The sequence below is a fragment of the Humulus lupulus genome, chromosome 9, assembly GCF_963169125.1.
Source record: "Humulus lupulus chromosome 9, drHumLupu1.1, whole genome shotgun sequence".
Classification (NCBI taxonomy): Eukaryota; Viridiplantae; Streptophyta; class Magnoliopsida; order Rosales; family Cannabaceae; genus Humulus; species Humulus lupulus.
In genome coordinates this window covers 116,793,153-116,805,872 of record NC_084801.1, presented here as the reverse complement: position 1 = coordinate 116,805,872, position 12,720 = coordinate 116,793,153, and the positions used below count along the sequence as shown (strand labels likewise).

The following is a 12,720-nucleotide window of genomic DNA, read 5'->3' as shown; positions in this document are numbered from 1 at the left end:
TAATGCATTGTATATTATTACATGTAGTATAGGTTATCTCTGTGACTAGTTAACATTGTAACGGCTCATCATGTAATAATTAGGTCTACTTAGTGCAATGTTATGTAGTAATTTTTTTTTTGGGATTAGATCTCCTTCTAAATTCACTACTCTATCTTACTCAGCATGACAACTATCTGAGACTCTAACGGTAGTATTGGTTTACTAGGGTACGTTGGAACAGTTCATTATGTCATAATTAGGTTTTCTTAGTGCAATGTTATCTAGTAATAATTTTTTGGGATCGGATCCCCTTCTAAATTCACTATTATATCTTAGTGCAATGTTATCTAGTAATATTTTTTTGGGATCGGATCCCCTTCTAAATTCAATACTATGTCTTACTCTCTAGAACAATTATCTCAGACTCTAGTGGTAGTATTGGTTGACTAAGGTACGATGGAACGGTTCTATTGACACCATTTTTCGTCAACTTGGAAATGAAGAGCAATTAAACAAAAATACCAGAGCAAACAAATAATAATAGACACAATTTTCACGTGATTCAACAGTTAAAATCTGCCTAGTCCACGAGTCGGTGTTATTCACTTTATGGAATTCTCTCAAAGCTTCCTGGAAGCAATTTTACAGAGTCTTCCCAATACAAATTTCTCCGTCCTCACAAATGAATTGCTCCACTTTATTTATAAAGTGGTTTACATAATATCTCCCCTCACATTTCGGGGAGTTATTATACAAAACAATTAAATAAATGCGTATAGTTACTACGCACGTGCATAAATCCCATGATATTTGGGATTTAATAACAGATTACAACCAATCCCTTAAATATAGGGATTCTATAATAATAAACATGTTCACACTTAGCTTGCGATCTTGAACATTAGAATCATAGGCCTTCGAGACTGACCAACCATCACAAGCTTGCTACCTCGGTTTGCCTCAGCTTTTAACAAGTAACATTGTTCAGATCATCCCTTTCAAGCTCACAATGCCCGAGCTCGAACCGGCCTGTCTGATGGCAGGAAATGAATTAGGAAATTTATACAAGTGCTGAACCATTGTCATTGTAGCATCGAGCTCAACTTGTAACCTTAGAACACTTCCGAGCTCAGCAATTCCAACGTCGTCATTTTAATAATCAGCGAGACTGTCCCTAACATTCTCATTAATGTTGATTATATGACGAATCTACTTATTTCGAGCTTATACTTTTCGAGCCTGACTTTCAAGATCAAAATTTTTATTCTCAAAATTTGGGTGTAACAGGTTCATTATGTCATAATTTGGTATGCTTAGCGCAATGTTATCTAGTAATATTAGCTTGGGACCGGATCCCCTTCTAAAGTCTCTATTGTATCACCTGAAAACCTATTGTACAACTATCTGACACTCTGTGATACTATTTTTGTTCTAGGTGAATTGGAACGTGAGAACTTTTCCTTATGTCATGATTAGGTATGTTATTTAGTAATTATTTAGTTTGGTGCAGTGTTATTTAGTAATTAAGATCATTAGTAATATACGATTGGGATTGGATAACCTTCTAAAGTCACAACTCTGTATTACTCTATATGATAACTATTTGAGACTCTAGCGGTAGTATTAGTTATCATGGTGACTAGGGTAAGTTGGAATGGTTCTCTAGGTCATAATTAGGTCTGCTTAGTGCAATGTTATCTAGTTATATTTTTTCGGGATCCACTACTACAAAATACCCTTTACGGGACACTTTTTTAGGACACACACATCAATGCAAGTCCTTAAAAATATTTATGGAGTTTTTAGGACACTCATTGAGAGTCCTAAAAAAACACAATTTAGGACTCGCAACGAATGTCCTAAAAAAATATGCGAGTCTTAAAAAAATATGGGCTAAAAAATGAGTGTTTTACTTAACAATTTTAAGGACTTGCTTTGGGAGTCCTTAATACTCTTTAATGACTCGCTTTGTGAGTTCTAAAAATACTTGGGCTGAAAAATTAGGAATGATGACTTTTAAAGATTCGCTTTGCGAGTCCTAAAAAAATATTAAGGACTCTCAAAGCAAGTCCTTAAAATTGTTAAGTAAAAGAGCATTAAATTCGAAATTCCCTCAATTTCCCTCTTCTATTTCGCATTTCCCTCTTCTATTTCGCGCTAAAGGTAATAAAAAAAAATCCCAATTTTTTTCCCAATTCTATTTCTCAGCTCTCTCTCCCTTCTGAAACCCCAAATGTCGAAACCCCCAAATCCCACAAGATCTTCTCCATTTTCCCTCCCTCAGCTCACTGTTGGTTAATTTTTTTCATTTTTTTGTTAGATACCTCTTCTTCTTTAATTTTTCCCCACTGTTTTTTTTCCTTTTTCTTCTTCCTGATCTCCGACTTGTAGATGGCCCTCCGACTGCCTGTCTCTTCGCCTCCCTCCCTTCTGCTCCGGCTCATCTACAGTTGCATCTCCCTCTTTATTTTCAGGTATATATATATGCATATATTTAGTTTCATTTATTTTTAATATTATTAACTTAATAAAGGCTCTCTCTCACTTTTCTCTTAGATCCAAGGCTTTCTCACTCAGAGTTTAATCACTATTTTTTTTATTATTTTACTATTCTGATTTTTTTTTGTTCTGAATTTTTTTTAATATTTGGCCTTTGATTTGATTACGACTTACATTTTGAGCTCAAAGCCTCAAACCAGATAATATTTGAAGCCTAATTTGGGAGAATTTAAGAACTGATGCTCTTGTATGTCATATTTGCTTTCAATCTTTGTGGTTTTGCTATGCGTTAAATTTTTGGTCGAATGCACTCTTAGAGGTTTATATTGTATTTAGCTCATATATTTAGTTTGACAAAATTCCAAAAATTTGTTATTAGAAACAAAGATTGAATTGATTAGTCATGTGTCCTATCCGATGAGCCTTTATAATTTTTGGTTTTATTTATGTTAGAGTGGTATTAACCATTGTTATTACTTGCACATATTATGAGTGGATATTAAGATGTTTATGGAAACTTTTTAATCAGTTAACACTTCTGCATACTAGAAAATGGAACTAAAGTTTAGTGCCAAATTTTCATGATCATCAATAAGCATTATTTTGTGTTTTTTTTTCTATGAGTTTGCTTGTCCAGAAATTAGAAACAACAACAATGAATGAGATGGACTTTTGTGTTTTGTATATTTAACTTTTGGATATAAATATTTTTACTTTATGTTTGTGAATCTTTGAGATAAACATTCTGTAATGGGTTGGGTTTAAGTTGTCATCTTTAGTTTTTTTTATCTGTATATATCCAAACATAAATGTGGGTAGATTTTGTTACATATGTTTGTATTATATATTATGTATACCAAGGACCCTATTTATATATATATATATATATTCAAAGTTCATAGAGTCATAGTTCTTTATGAAGCATGGCTATTTGCTTCTTGTACACTTTATTTTATAGTGATTTTCAAATTTGTCTTTTTTTTAGGTTTGACAATTGCTAATGTGTGCACATATATCATTAATGCAGGAAACTCGGTTTCCAAGTTCAAATTCAAAAAGAAGCTTGTGTTCAATTTCTATATATATTTCTCTTATTTGAATTTTGAACTTTTCTGATTATGTTTTCTCCTATATATATATATATATTTCTATATACATACTGTTCAATAAGTATGTTAATTTTGAGTTTTTTTATTGGTGGGTTTCTTGCTTCTTTTGTTTCTAAATGTTCATTTGGCTTATGAATTTACTGTGTTTATGTAAAACAATTATGACTATTATGTTGAAAAATGAGATGAATTTGTTGGATTGCAAGTTTAGGATTTAAAAACTCAATTAGTGAAGACATTTCTAGCTTCAACATATTGTGGATTTAATGATTTAATTACAATCATTAAATAGTTTTCTAATTTAATAAAGCTTCTATTATGTAGCACAACTGTGTTTGGAGTTTCCACATAATCTATGCAACTATCTTATGATTCTAGAGGGAATAGTGTACCAACAATTCTCTTGCTTATGCAAGGCCACTTATATGCTCAAGGAGGCCTAAGGGTATGCCACTTCTCTTGTTCATCTCAACAATTTTCATTCCTGATTTTGAATTTTTGAATATGATACGTGCAAAATTTTGTTTAGAACTTCGTAGAAGGCGCTTGAAACATTTCATACATTCATGGTTGGATGAAAAATTATGCTGATTTTAGTATCTGTAGGGACTTATTCTCAGTTTTCTCATGTTTAGGCAGAAGGGATCTTCTGGATCAATGCAAGAAATAGTCAAGAGGAGATTGTTCGGGATGGCTAGGGAGAAGACTATTTTCCATGAATTTTTTTAGAAAAAAACAATGGTTGGTATGCATTTATAAAGTAGAAATGAGGCAACTTTTAGGGAAAAAACAATGGTTTGTATGCATTTCTAAATCTATCATATCTCATTTTCCATGAATTATTGTTTTTCATTTCTCTGTTTTGGGTCTTGTTTAGTATCATGCTATTTATTAAAAATTATTTATGGTTTGATTCTTATTTGGTTTAAGTATAGTCTTTTATTTCTCTGAGAATATTGACGTTGCACACCATCTGTTTCCAAATATGTTTCAATGATACTCTTAGTGTAGCCTTGTAGTTTTCTTCTACATTATTGTTTGTTCAAGCTGAATTGGGTTAATGTGAGGTGTAAAAATGACACATATTTGGCCATTGATAAATTCTACGCTATCAAATTTTGATTCTTGATGAAGAAAGGATAAAACATATGTGAATGGGCTCCAAATAATTGAGAATGTATGTCCTCTAAATAAAGTTGTGACTTTTATTTCATTTGTTTTGTTTTTTAGTCAATTGGTACCAATCTTAAATCTTACTTTGCAAGGTTTGAGAGGTTTTATTCCTAAAGCTGAGTTAGTAAATAAAATAAACAACTTTGGTGACTTGAAAGAAAATGTAACTTTAATTTTCAAGATATTTTTCTCTTCTTTTAATCTTGCGTATTTGTAGATTACTAGATTGCTTAGTTTTATTATGTTCGAGCCTCATGATTATGACTTCTGCTGAAATATTTGTTCTGCTAAACTTAATGTATATCTTTTGTACTAATTATAGATTTGCGGTGCCAACGCTCTTAATATCTTAAGCTTGCATCATTATTTGAGGTCCCAGCAGTACCATTAGCACTAGTTGTAGAGCTCAATTTTGTGGTGTGTCAATCAGAATAGTATAGCTTCATTGTTATTTTTATGTTTTAACTTTTCTAGATATAAAAGCTGCGATATTTGCTTATGTTTATCTTATAAAAAATATCACAGGATGGGATATACACTTATAATGTTAATTCATTTATAGGGTTTTAAAAGACTAACCATAAAGATAATTGGCACGTAAGCCTTTACAGTAAAAAATTGCTCTTGGACCGTGTATCCAAATTGGATCACTTAAGTTTTGATTTACAATGTAGTTAAATATATATTTTTGTTATAAATTCTATCTTCTTTTTTGCATCAACTTCATCCACTTAAGTGCTGTATCTCTTTGATTGATTGTTTGGCTGCTCTTTCAACCTTTTGAAGAATTATAAAATAGTCATCCATACATTGAGTTTGATTTTGTAATTTTGTTCACAGGAGCAGTCTCAGTTGATGTCAATGGATCATGTAAGAGGGGTAAATGTTGCAAACTTAGCTGATATGGAGCAAAGTCGTATGCTTGCTAATACATTAGCTTAGAACAATGATCCTAAATTTCATGTTTGTAAGCTATGGTGTGCTGCAACTCTATTATGCTCTTGTTTTCAACATGAAGATATTCTTCTGCACGTGTTTATTGCTTCTAACTTTCATATATATTTTTTCCATGACTTTTTGAGTGTGTGTGATGATACATGTATTGATAATAATCAATCATAAATGATTCTTATATCTCTCTGTTTTTAGTTATTGCATGGGAAGAAAAGTAAAGCACGAGGTCCCTGAAGATTGAGTCTGTGAATCTGGGAAGAGAGATGAAGCTGTCACAATAGCAATGAGCAAGGGGCAATTGTCAGTTTCACAGCTTCATTCCAAGAAGAAAAAGCCAGTAGAAACTGGTAAAGTTAAGTTCATTCCTCATGAAGAAATCCTTAAGCTATCTTCAGAGACCTTCAACGAGTCAAGAGGTCAGAAACTAAACATTGCACGCTACTTTATCTCAAATGCCTACTAACTCTAGAGAGAATAGGTAGAGAGATGTGGATAGCATCTACATTGCTATAAAGTTTTGACTGTGTTGAAATTGATACTCATCCTTTTCATAATTACTAAAATGATGCTGCTTTATCTTCTTACACTTGAGAGTTTGAAAACTTATTCTTTCCAAGCTTAGTTAGATACAGATACATATACTTTAAAATGACATGTTGCAATAAAATGTCAAGTTCTGAAGTTGTTCTAGATTAACATTTTACAAGTACAATGTGCTACATTTAGTTTTTTGTAGCTTCTTCTCTTGGTTTGCTATATCTATTGATAGTCTTTTATTTTAAATCAATAATATTTATTATTCCATTTTCCAAAAGTGAAAATCAAGTTGACAAAGAATAAAAAAAATCTACATTGTTGGATCTCTGTCTATTCTCTAATAGCTGATGGATAAGCTCAAAAGCATTTTCTTATCCTTCTTGAGGGGTATAATGTATGTATATCACTTGTTATGAACCTGTGCTTCAAGTGCATTTTATCTTACTATTGGTGATGTGGACAAATATTTAGAAAGCAATTCATTCGCACTTACTTTTTCTGATGTCCTTAAATACTTCCAGAAATAACTCGAACAAAATGACAGTATATATCTAGCAAAGTTGGAATTTCAAATAAAAAGATAGAGAAGAAACTAGTCAAAGAACCATGCGCATTGTTGCCATCATCACTTGATGTTAGTGCAGGTAAAGTAATTAATTGGTATGAAATGTTCCTACTTGATTATTTGATGTTGTGGTTTTTGTATAAACCTATTAGTTCTTAAGATGTTTTGCTGATTAAATTAGTATTGTAGTTGCCTTTAGTAATTGTGCAACCTGTGTTTATGTAGGTGGTAAAACTAAGGATGTTCAAGTAGACCTACCAAATTTCCCACTTAGTTTTACCTTGTATATCACATATTTTCCCGCTCCAAATGTAACTTGGAAGTGGGTAACTTATCCTTTAATTTTATTTCTTTAATTATTTTTTCTCTTACTAGAAAATTCTTGAATTTCTAATAATAATAAAAAATTGTGATGCTGTGAAATCATTCCTTGCTTGAAAAGAAAAATGCTCAGGCATTTTTTTTTTGGTGTAGCACTCCTTGCTTTAAGGAACACTCAATGCTTCTTTGTGACTGGCACTTGTGGTTGTAGTTTTGATAGTTTTTCATGAGGGCCTCTTTGTTGTCTTTGTTGTTCTCTGTTCTCTGTTTGTAGTTTTAGGTCTTATATGTACTATCTTAGTCTGAGGCTGTCTAGACTGTAATACAGTACAGGTGATTTCTTATCATCTTTTTTTAATACAATTTTGTTTGGTTGGGATTGAAATGATAGTGTTTATGTGAGAATAGAAATAGAATGGGAAAGAAATATCAATTCTTTTGTTTGGTTGAAATTTTGTTTGGAATGGCATGGACTAACATTACTTTGACCAAAATATCCATATGCAACTATAACTATCATGTAATATGATTTTGTAAGCTAAGTGGATTAAATATTAAAACTATATTTTTGAGTAATTAATAAAAAAATTATTTTGTTGCATTTTCTTTTGAAAATTTTAGAAATCTAACATATATAATACATTACATTTTGGAAAAGGGATATATTTTTTTTAAATCAAAATGAGAATTGTAGCTGCATTTTTTTTAAAAAAAATTTACTTTTAAGGACATGCAAAGCGAGTCCTAAAATCTTAATTTAAAGATACTTAACATGATCTTTTAGGACTCCCATTGCGAGTCCTAAAAAATTACTAAAAGGCACTTAACCCGATTTTTTAGGGCTAGCGTTGCGAGTCCTAAAAATATTTTTTTTAGGACTCGCGTTGAAAGTCCTAAAAAATTACTTAAAGGCACTCAACCAGATTTTTTAGGAATTGCATTGCGAGTCCTAAAAATTTAATTAAAGGTACTCAACCAGATTTTTTAGGACTCGCGCCCAGCGAGTCCTAAAAACTTCTTTAGGACTCGCGATGCTAGTCCTAAAAAACCTTTTTTGTAGTAGTGCCAGATCCCCTTTTGAATTTACTACTATCCCTTACTCTCTAGGGCAACCATCTGAGACTGTTGCGGTAGTATTGTTTGGCTAGTGTACATTGGAACGATTCATTGTGTCATAATTAGGTGTGCATGGTGCAATGTTATTTAGTAATTAAGATCTTTAGTAATATATGATCGGGATTGGATAACATTTTAAAGTCACAACTCTGTATTACTCTATAGGATAACTATTTAAGACTCTAGCTGTAACGTCCCAAAATTACCTAATAAGGCTTATGGCCTTGATTAGGGGGCCAGGATGGCAATATATGGAATTATGTGTTTAATTTTTATATTAATTGTAATTATGTGGATTATGTGATAATATGATTAAATGCGCATATTTAGGGGTATTAAATATGCATGTGGGCTCGCTTCTTATTAGAAGGGCGACTTTGGTAATTTGGCCTGTTGCAGGCATAATTGTGTATTTATGTGCATATATGTGATATATGTGAGAGACCACATTATTATGTGGGTTATTTTGGGTTACTCAACATGAGGCGATCCTAGGGAGCAAGTTAGTGGGAAAGTCACAACGGGACCCGATAGCCGACTCATGGCGAGTCAAGGGGTATTTTGGGTAATAGACATTTATTTGGGTTATTGGGTTATGAAAATAAATAATTGGAGATATATTTGAAGTTAGAAAGTTTAGGAGGGAATATTGGAGAAATTAACCATTTTTCCCTCGATGACGTTTTTGGTACCCCGAGTCTTGGGATTAGCTTAAGTTAGTTAAGTTAGATAAAACAATAAAAAATGCTAGAAGCTGCTACCTGGACCGATCCCTTCTTTCTCTCTTTTCTGTCAAGCTTTCCAAGCTAAGTCCTTGAAGAACCAAGGGATTTTTGGGCTAGGATTACATGAATTGAAGCTAAAATCTTGAGGATTAATTCAGTAGCAGTTTGTGGAATCCATCTTCGGTAGAGGTAAGCTTTAAAATATGAATTCTAGCAATTTAAATTATGTGTTTCTTGGCTGATTTTTAAGTGTTTATGAGCTTGTGAGTTTCAAAGATTGAAGGTGTAGTTTTGATGAGTTCTAAGCTAGGTTTTTGGTGGGTTTTTTTTGCTGGGAACATATTAGTACTATTGTGATTGTTAAATTATGTTATTAAAATGATTTTCGGTTAGATTTGATGGGTTTTGGCTGCTGGAAATGGAGGATTTTTTTCTGGGTTTGTGGGGCCAAGTTGCGACTTTTTTCTTGGTAAGTCGCGACTCTATTAGAGCCATGCACCATGGGAGGCCTTTGCCTGGGGGGTGCACCGCGACTTGAGAGGCCAAGTCGCGGCCCGTACCTTTTTACAGAGAGGAGTTAGAGGCTGGTCAGGGGAGCGCGCTGCGACCTACAGGGGGGCAAGTCGCGGCCCACCTTGGAAGTTTTCCTTGGGAGGTTGTTTTCAAAATAGAACTTTTCCTTAGGGATCAGGTTTGTTTCCACTAACAGGTTTGGTGGAACCCGAGGCCCCAGAGGCTAGGACTTGGTCCAGAAGCCTTTGATCACTCGATATTAATAGAATCCTACTTTATGGTTGTCTTAGGGTTTCACTAAGGGCTCGAAACTAGGATCGTGCTCGAGGGTCGTTCTCGTTTACGCTTACTTGGACCTAAGGTAAGAAAATTGCACCCAGAACGAGTTGTGTGTGATTAGGGCATGGCCCGTCTATCGTATTTGAATATGGTTAGGGCTTGTGTAACGTCCTAGATAGCCAGGACCACTACACTGTGTACTTATAAAGGTGCAGGACTCGCTAATCAAGTCATTTAGTCAAAACGTGTCACTAAACCATAAATGTGCTAGGGCTAAAATGGTTTTGGTCTCAAAAGATACATTTCATATATTTAAACAGATTTACATATGGGATCCCAAAAAACAGTGTTTAAAGGTTAGTTTACAAAATTTCCAAAATATAGACTACCATCAACCACTCTAAGGCAAAACAGACATTTATAGCTTTTCTGTTCCTGTTATCCTCACAACCGTGGCGGCTGAGCAGCTGGTCATGTACATTCTTCTCACAGAGCTCTCTAAGTCAGGGCTGATCAAGTTTGCCCTTGCCTTTACCTGCACCACGTAGTACCCGTGAGCCAAGGACAAGCAAGAAAACATAATACACATCACAAAAATCATAACAAGAGAATAATTCTTTAAGCATGATCAAACACTTAACATTCCACATCAATAGCATTGCATGTAATCGGAATCAAAGATGCAACCAATCATTAATAACAGTCAAGTCACATAATAACTAGGGCCGATAACTTAGGCAGCACCCTCTGTTTAACCCACTGACTCCGGCCCGCTTAAACCGAGCTTAGTGCATAATAATCTGTCCTCGGCTACCAGTGGCCGAGCCGCGCCCTGTGCGCAAGTGTAACATTTGGCACTCTTGGGCCGTTAGTTTACTATTCACATGGCATAATACCATCCTTTTCAAAGCATACATATTAGGGAACCCTTAGTCCCATTACAAATACACATCCGGGTGCAGTTTTCTTACCTTTGGCTTCCAAGTGTACTAGCTACGAGCGTTGCCCCTTGAGCACGATCTGATCCCCGAGCCCTAGCTTAGCACCTAGTCACAACCAAGATAATAGATACCATCAACAATCTTAAAAGAGCTTCTAGACAAAGTTCTAGTCTCCGGAACATTGAACTTCACCAAACATAGTAAAAGATTCAATCCCGAGCACCCTAGGTTAAATTCCCAAGCTTGGAATCTCAAAATCCCAAAATCCCTTAAGGGTCACGAAATTAGCCACCCATGTCGCGGCATGGCCCCAACCAGAGGCCTCCCAATACCCAAAAACAGACAAGGGTCGCTGTAAAGAACGCCCTAGACTAGTGCTTAATAAAACATTCACATATTCATTGGTTCATCAAAGAAAAACTACTTATTATAGAAGTCTCAGTGGGGACTTGCTTAAAACAATGCAAGTTGGGCCCAATAGTTTTAAAAGAAAATATTAGTTTTTATGCAAAGTTCAAAAGAAAACAAATCCAATAATTAAGTCCCACTGATAATTTAGAAAGTCTCTTAAAACATAACATAATTAAAATGGCGTCCTAAAGTGATCATTTTTCCGTCCATAGGATGCCCCACGCCATACACCCCATGACGATAGAACTCCTCACGTCACCACGCGTGCCACAGAGAAACCTATTTGCTACCTGGAAGGGAAAGTAAGGGGGTGAGCTAAAAGTCCAGTAAGGAAGTACAAACAATAAGCAAGTAAGGTACAACAAATTCACACACTATCGTTCATCTTTATACATCATAGCATTGTCGTAACAAACATCATATCATCATCATAACGTAGCATCATAACATCATCATATCATAACATCATCATAACATAAACATCATAGCATCATCATATCATAACATCATCATAACATAACATCATCATAACATAAACATCATAGCACATTCAGACAAAATTCCTTGTGAACATGGCCCGCTAACTTGTCCATGCCACCCTTTTGAGGTAAACAAGAGTCTCTAGTCCATGAATAACCTCAGCGCGTCCGCCCATGGAGTTACGTCTTCATATCCTTAGTAACTCGGGTTACATATTCTTTATCCTTAGCAACCCATTTTGATGTGTCGCGTTCATCACGCTAACATCCATTCATAACAATAACATATTCATACAAGCCAACATATCATCATACTATGGCATTCATAATTCATAACATTTTATTCACACAACAGTCCTACCATTCATAGCATAAACAAACATAAATTCTATCTAACTTCCTTACCTCAAGTCCGAGCTAAGTAATTTCACAACCTCTCAACGAGCTTATACCATAATCAAAAAGACATTTCTTAGTTTCATAAAATTACTATTTCGCCCTTTTATATAACTCATGTGTGCATGGGCCATGCACACATAGTAAGAGTTACACACAACATGCAATTTTTCTTAATTACACATAAGGCCATAAGTGAATAATGCTCATTTTACCTACTTTGCATGCATGATTTTTCTATAAAAACCACATGGTTGAATAATAGACATAATTTTGGACGTAAAAGTGGATTTGCATGTAACATGCATACGTAAGAACATTGCGTAATTGTGACGTTTAAAAAAACGATAATTCTACGCGTCTTACTTCTATCGTTTTAAAATTAATAGACTTGTAACATGCTTTATTTTCTTAAAATTTCTAGGTTGATTAAATCTCTCAAAAAATTATTTTATTTTATAAAATAATTTTATTTAGCTTAAAAAGATATGTGATAATTTCATTTATATTCTCAAATTACAAATAATTAACAAAAGCTTCAAATTTATTTAAAATACCTATGATTACTGTGTTTCCTAAAAAAAAATCAATTTTAATATTGGTTAATTGTGTTACATAAATAATGTGAGAAAAATATATTTTAAATGTGGAAAAAATATATATTTTATTTTGAATTATTTAAGACTTAGTTTTATGTAACATAAATTCATTAGTGACAAT

General features: G+C 33.8%; 1 long non-coding RNA gene across 13 annotated transcripts; it reads left to right on the top strand.

The window, feature by feature from the left end:
* Positions 1-2,126: 2,126 nt before the first annotated feature.
* On the top strand, positions 2,127-11,813 carry LOC133802036 (uncharacterized). Of its 13 annotated transcripts, none has more exons than XR_009877123.1 (7): positions 2,128-2,456; positions 3,915-4,035; positions 4,226-4,385; positions 5,604-5,726; positions 5,913-6,133; positions 6,776-6,898; positions 7,045-7,525. It is a non-coding gene; the product is annotated as an uncharacterized LOC133802036 (long non-coding RNA). The 13 variants fall into 13 exon arrangements; XR_009877122.1 differs by having other exon boundaries at positions 2,129-2,456; positions 4,226-4,331; XR_009877117.1 differs by having other exon boundaries at positions 2,129-2,456; positions 4,226-4,331; positions 5,604-5,730.
* The last annotated feature ends 907 nt before the right edge of the window (positions 11,814-12,720 follow it).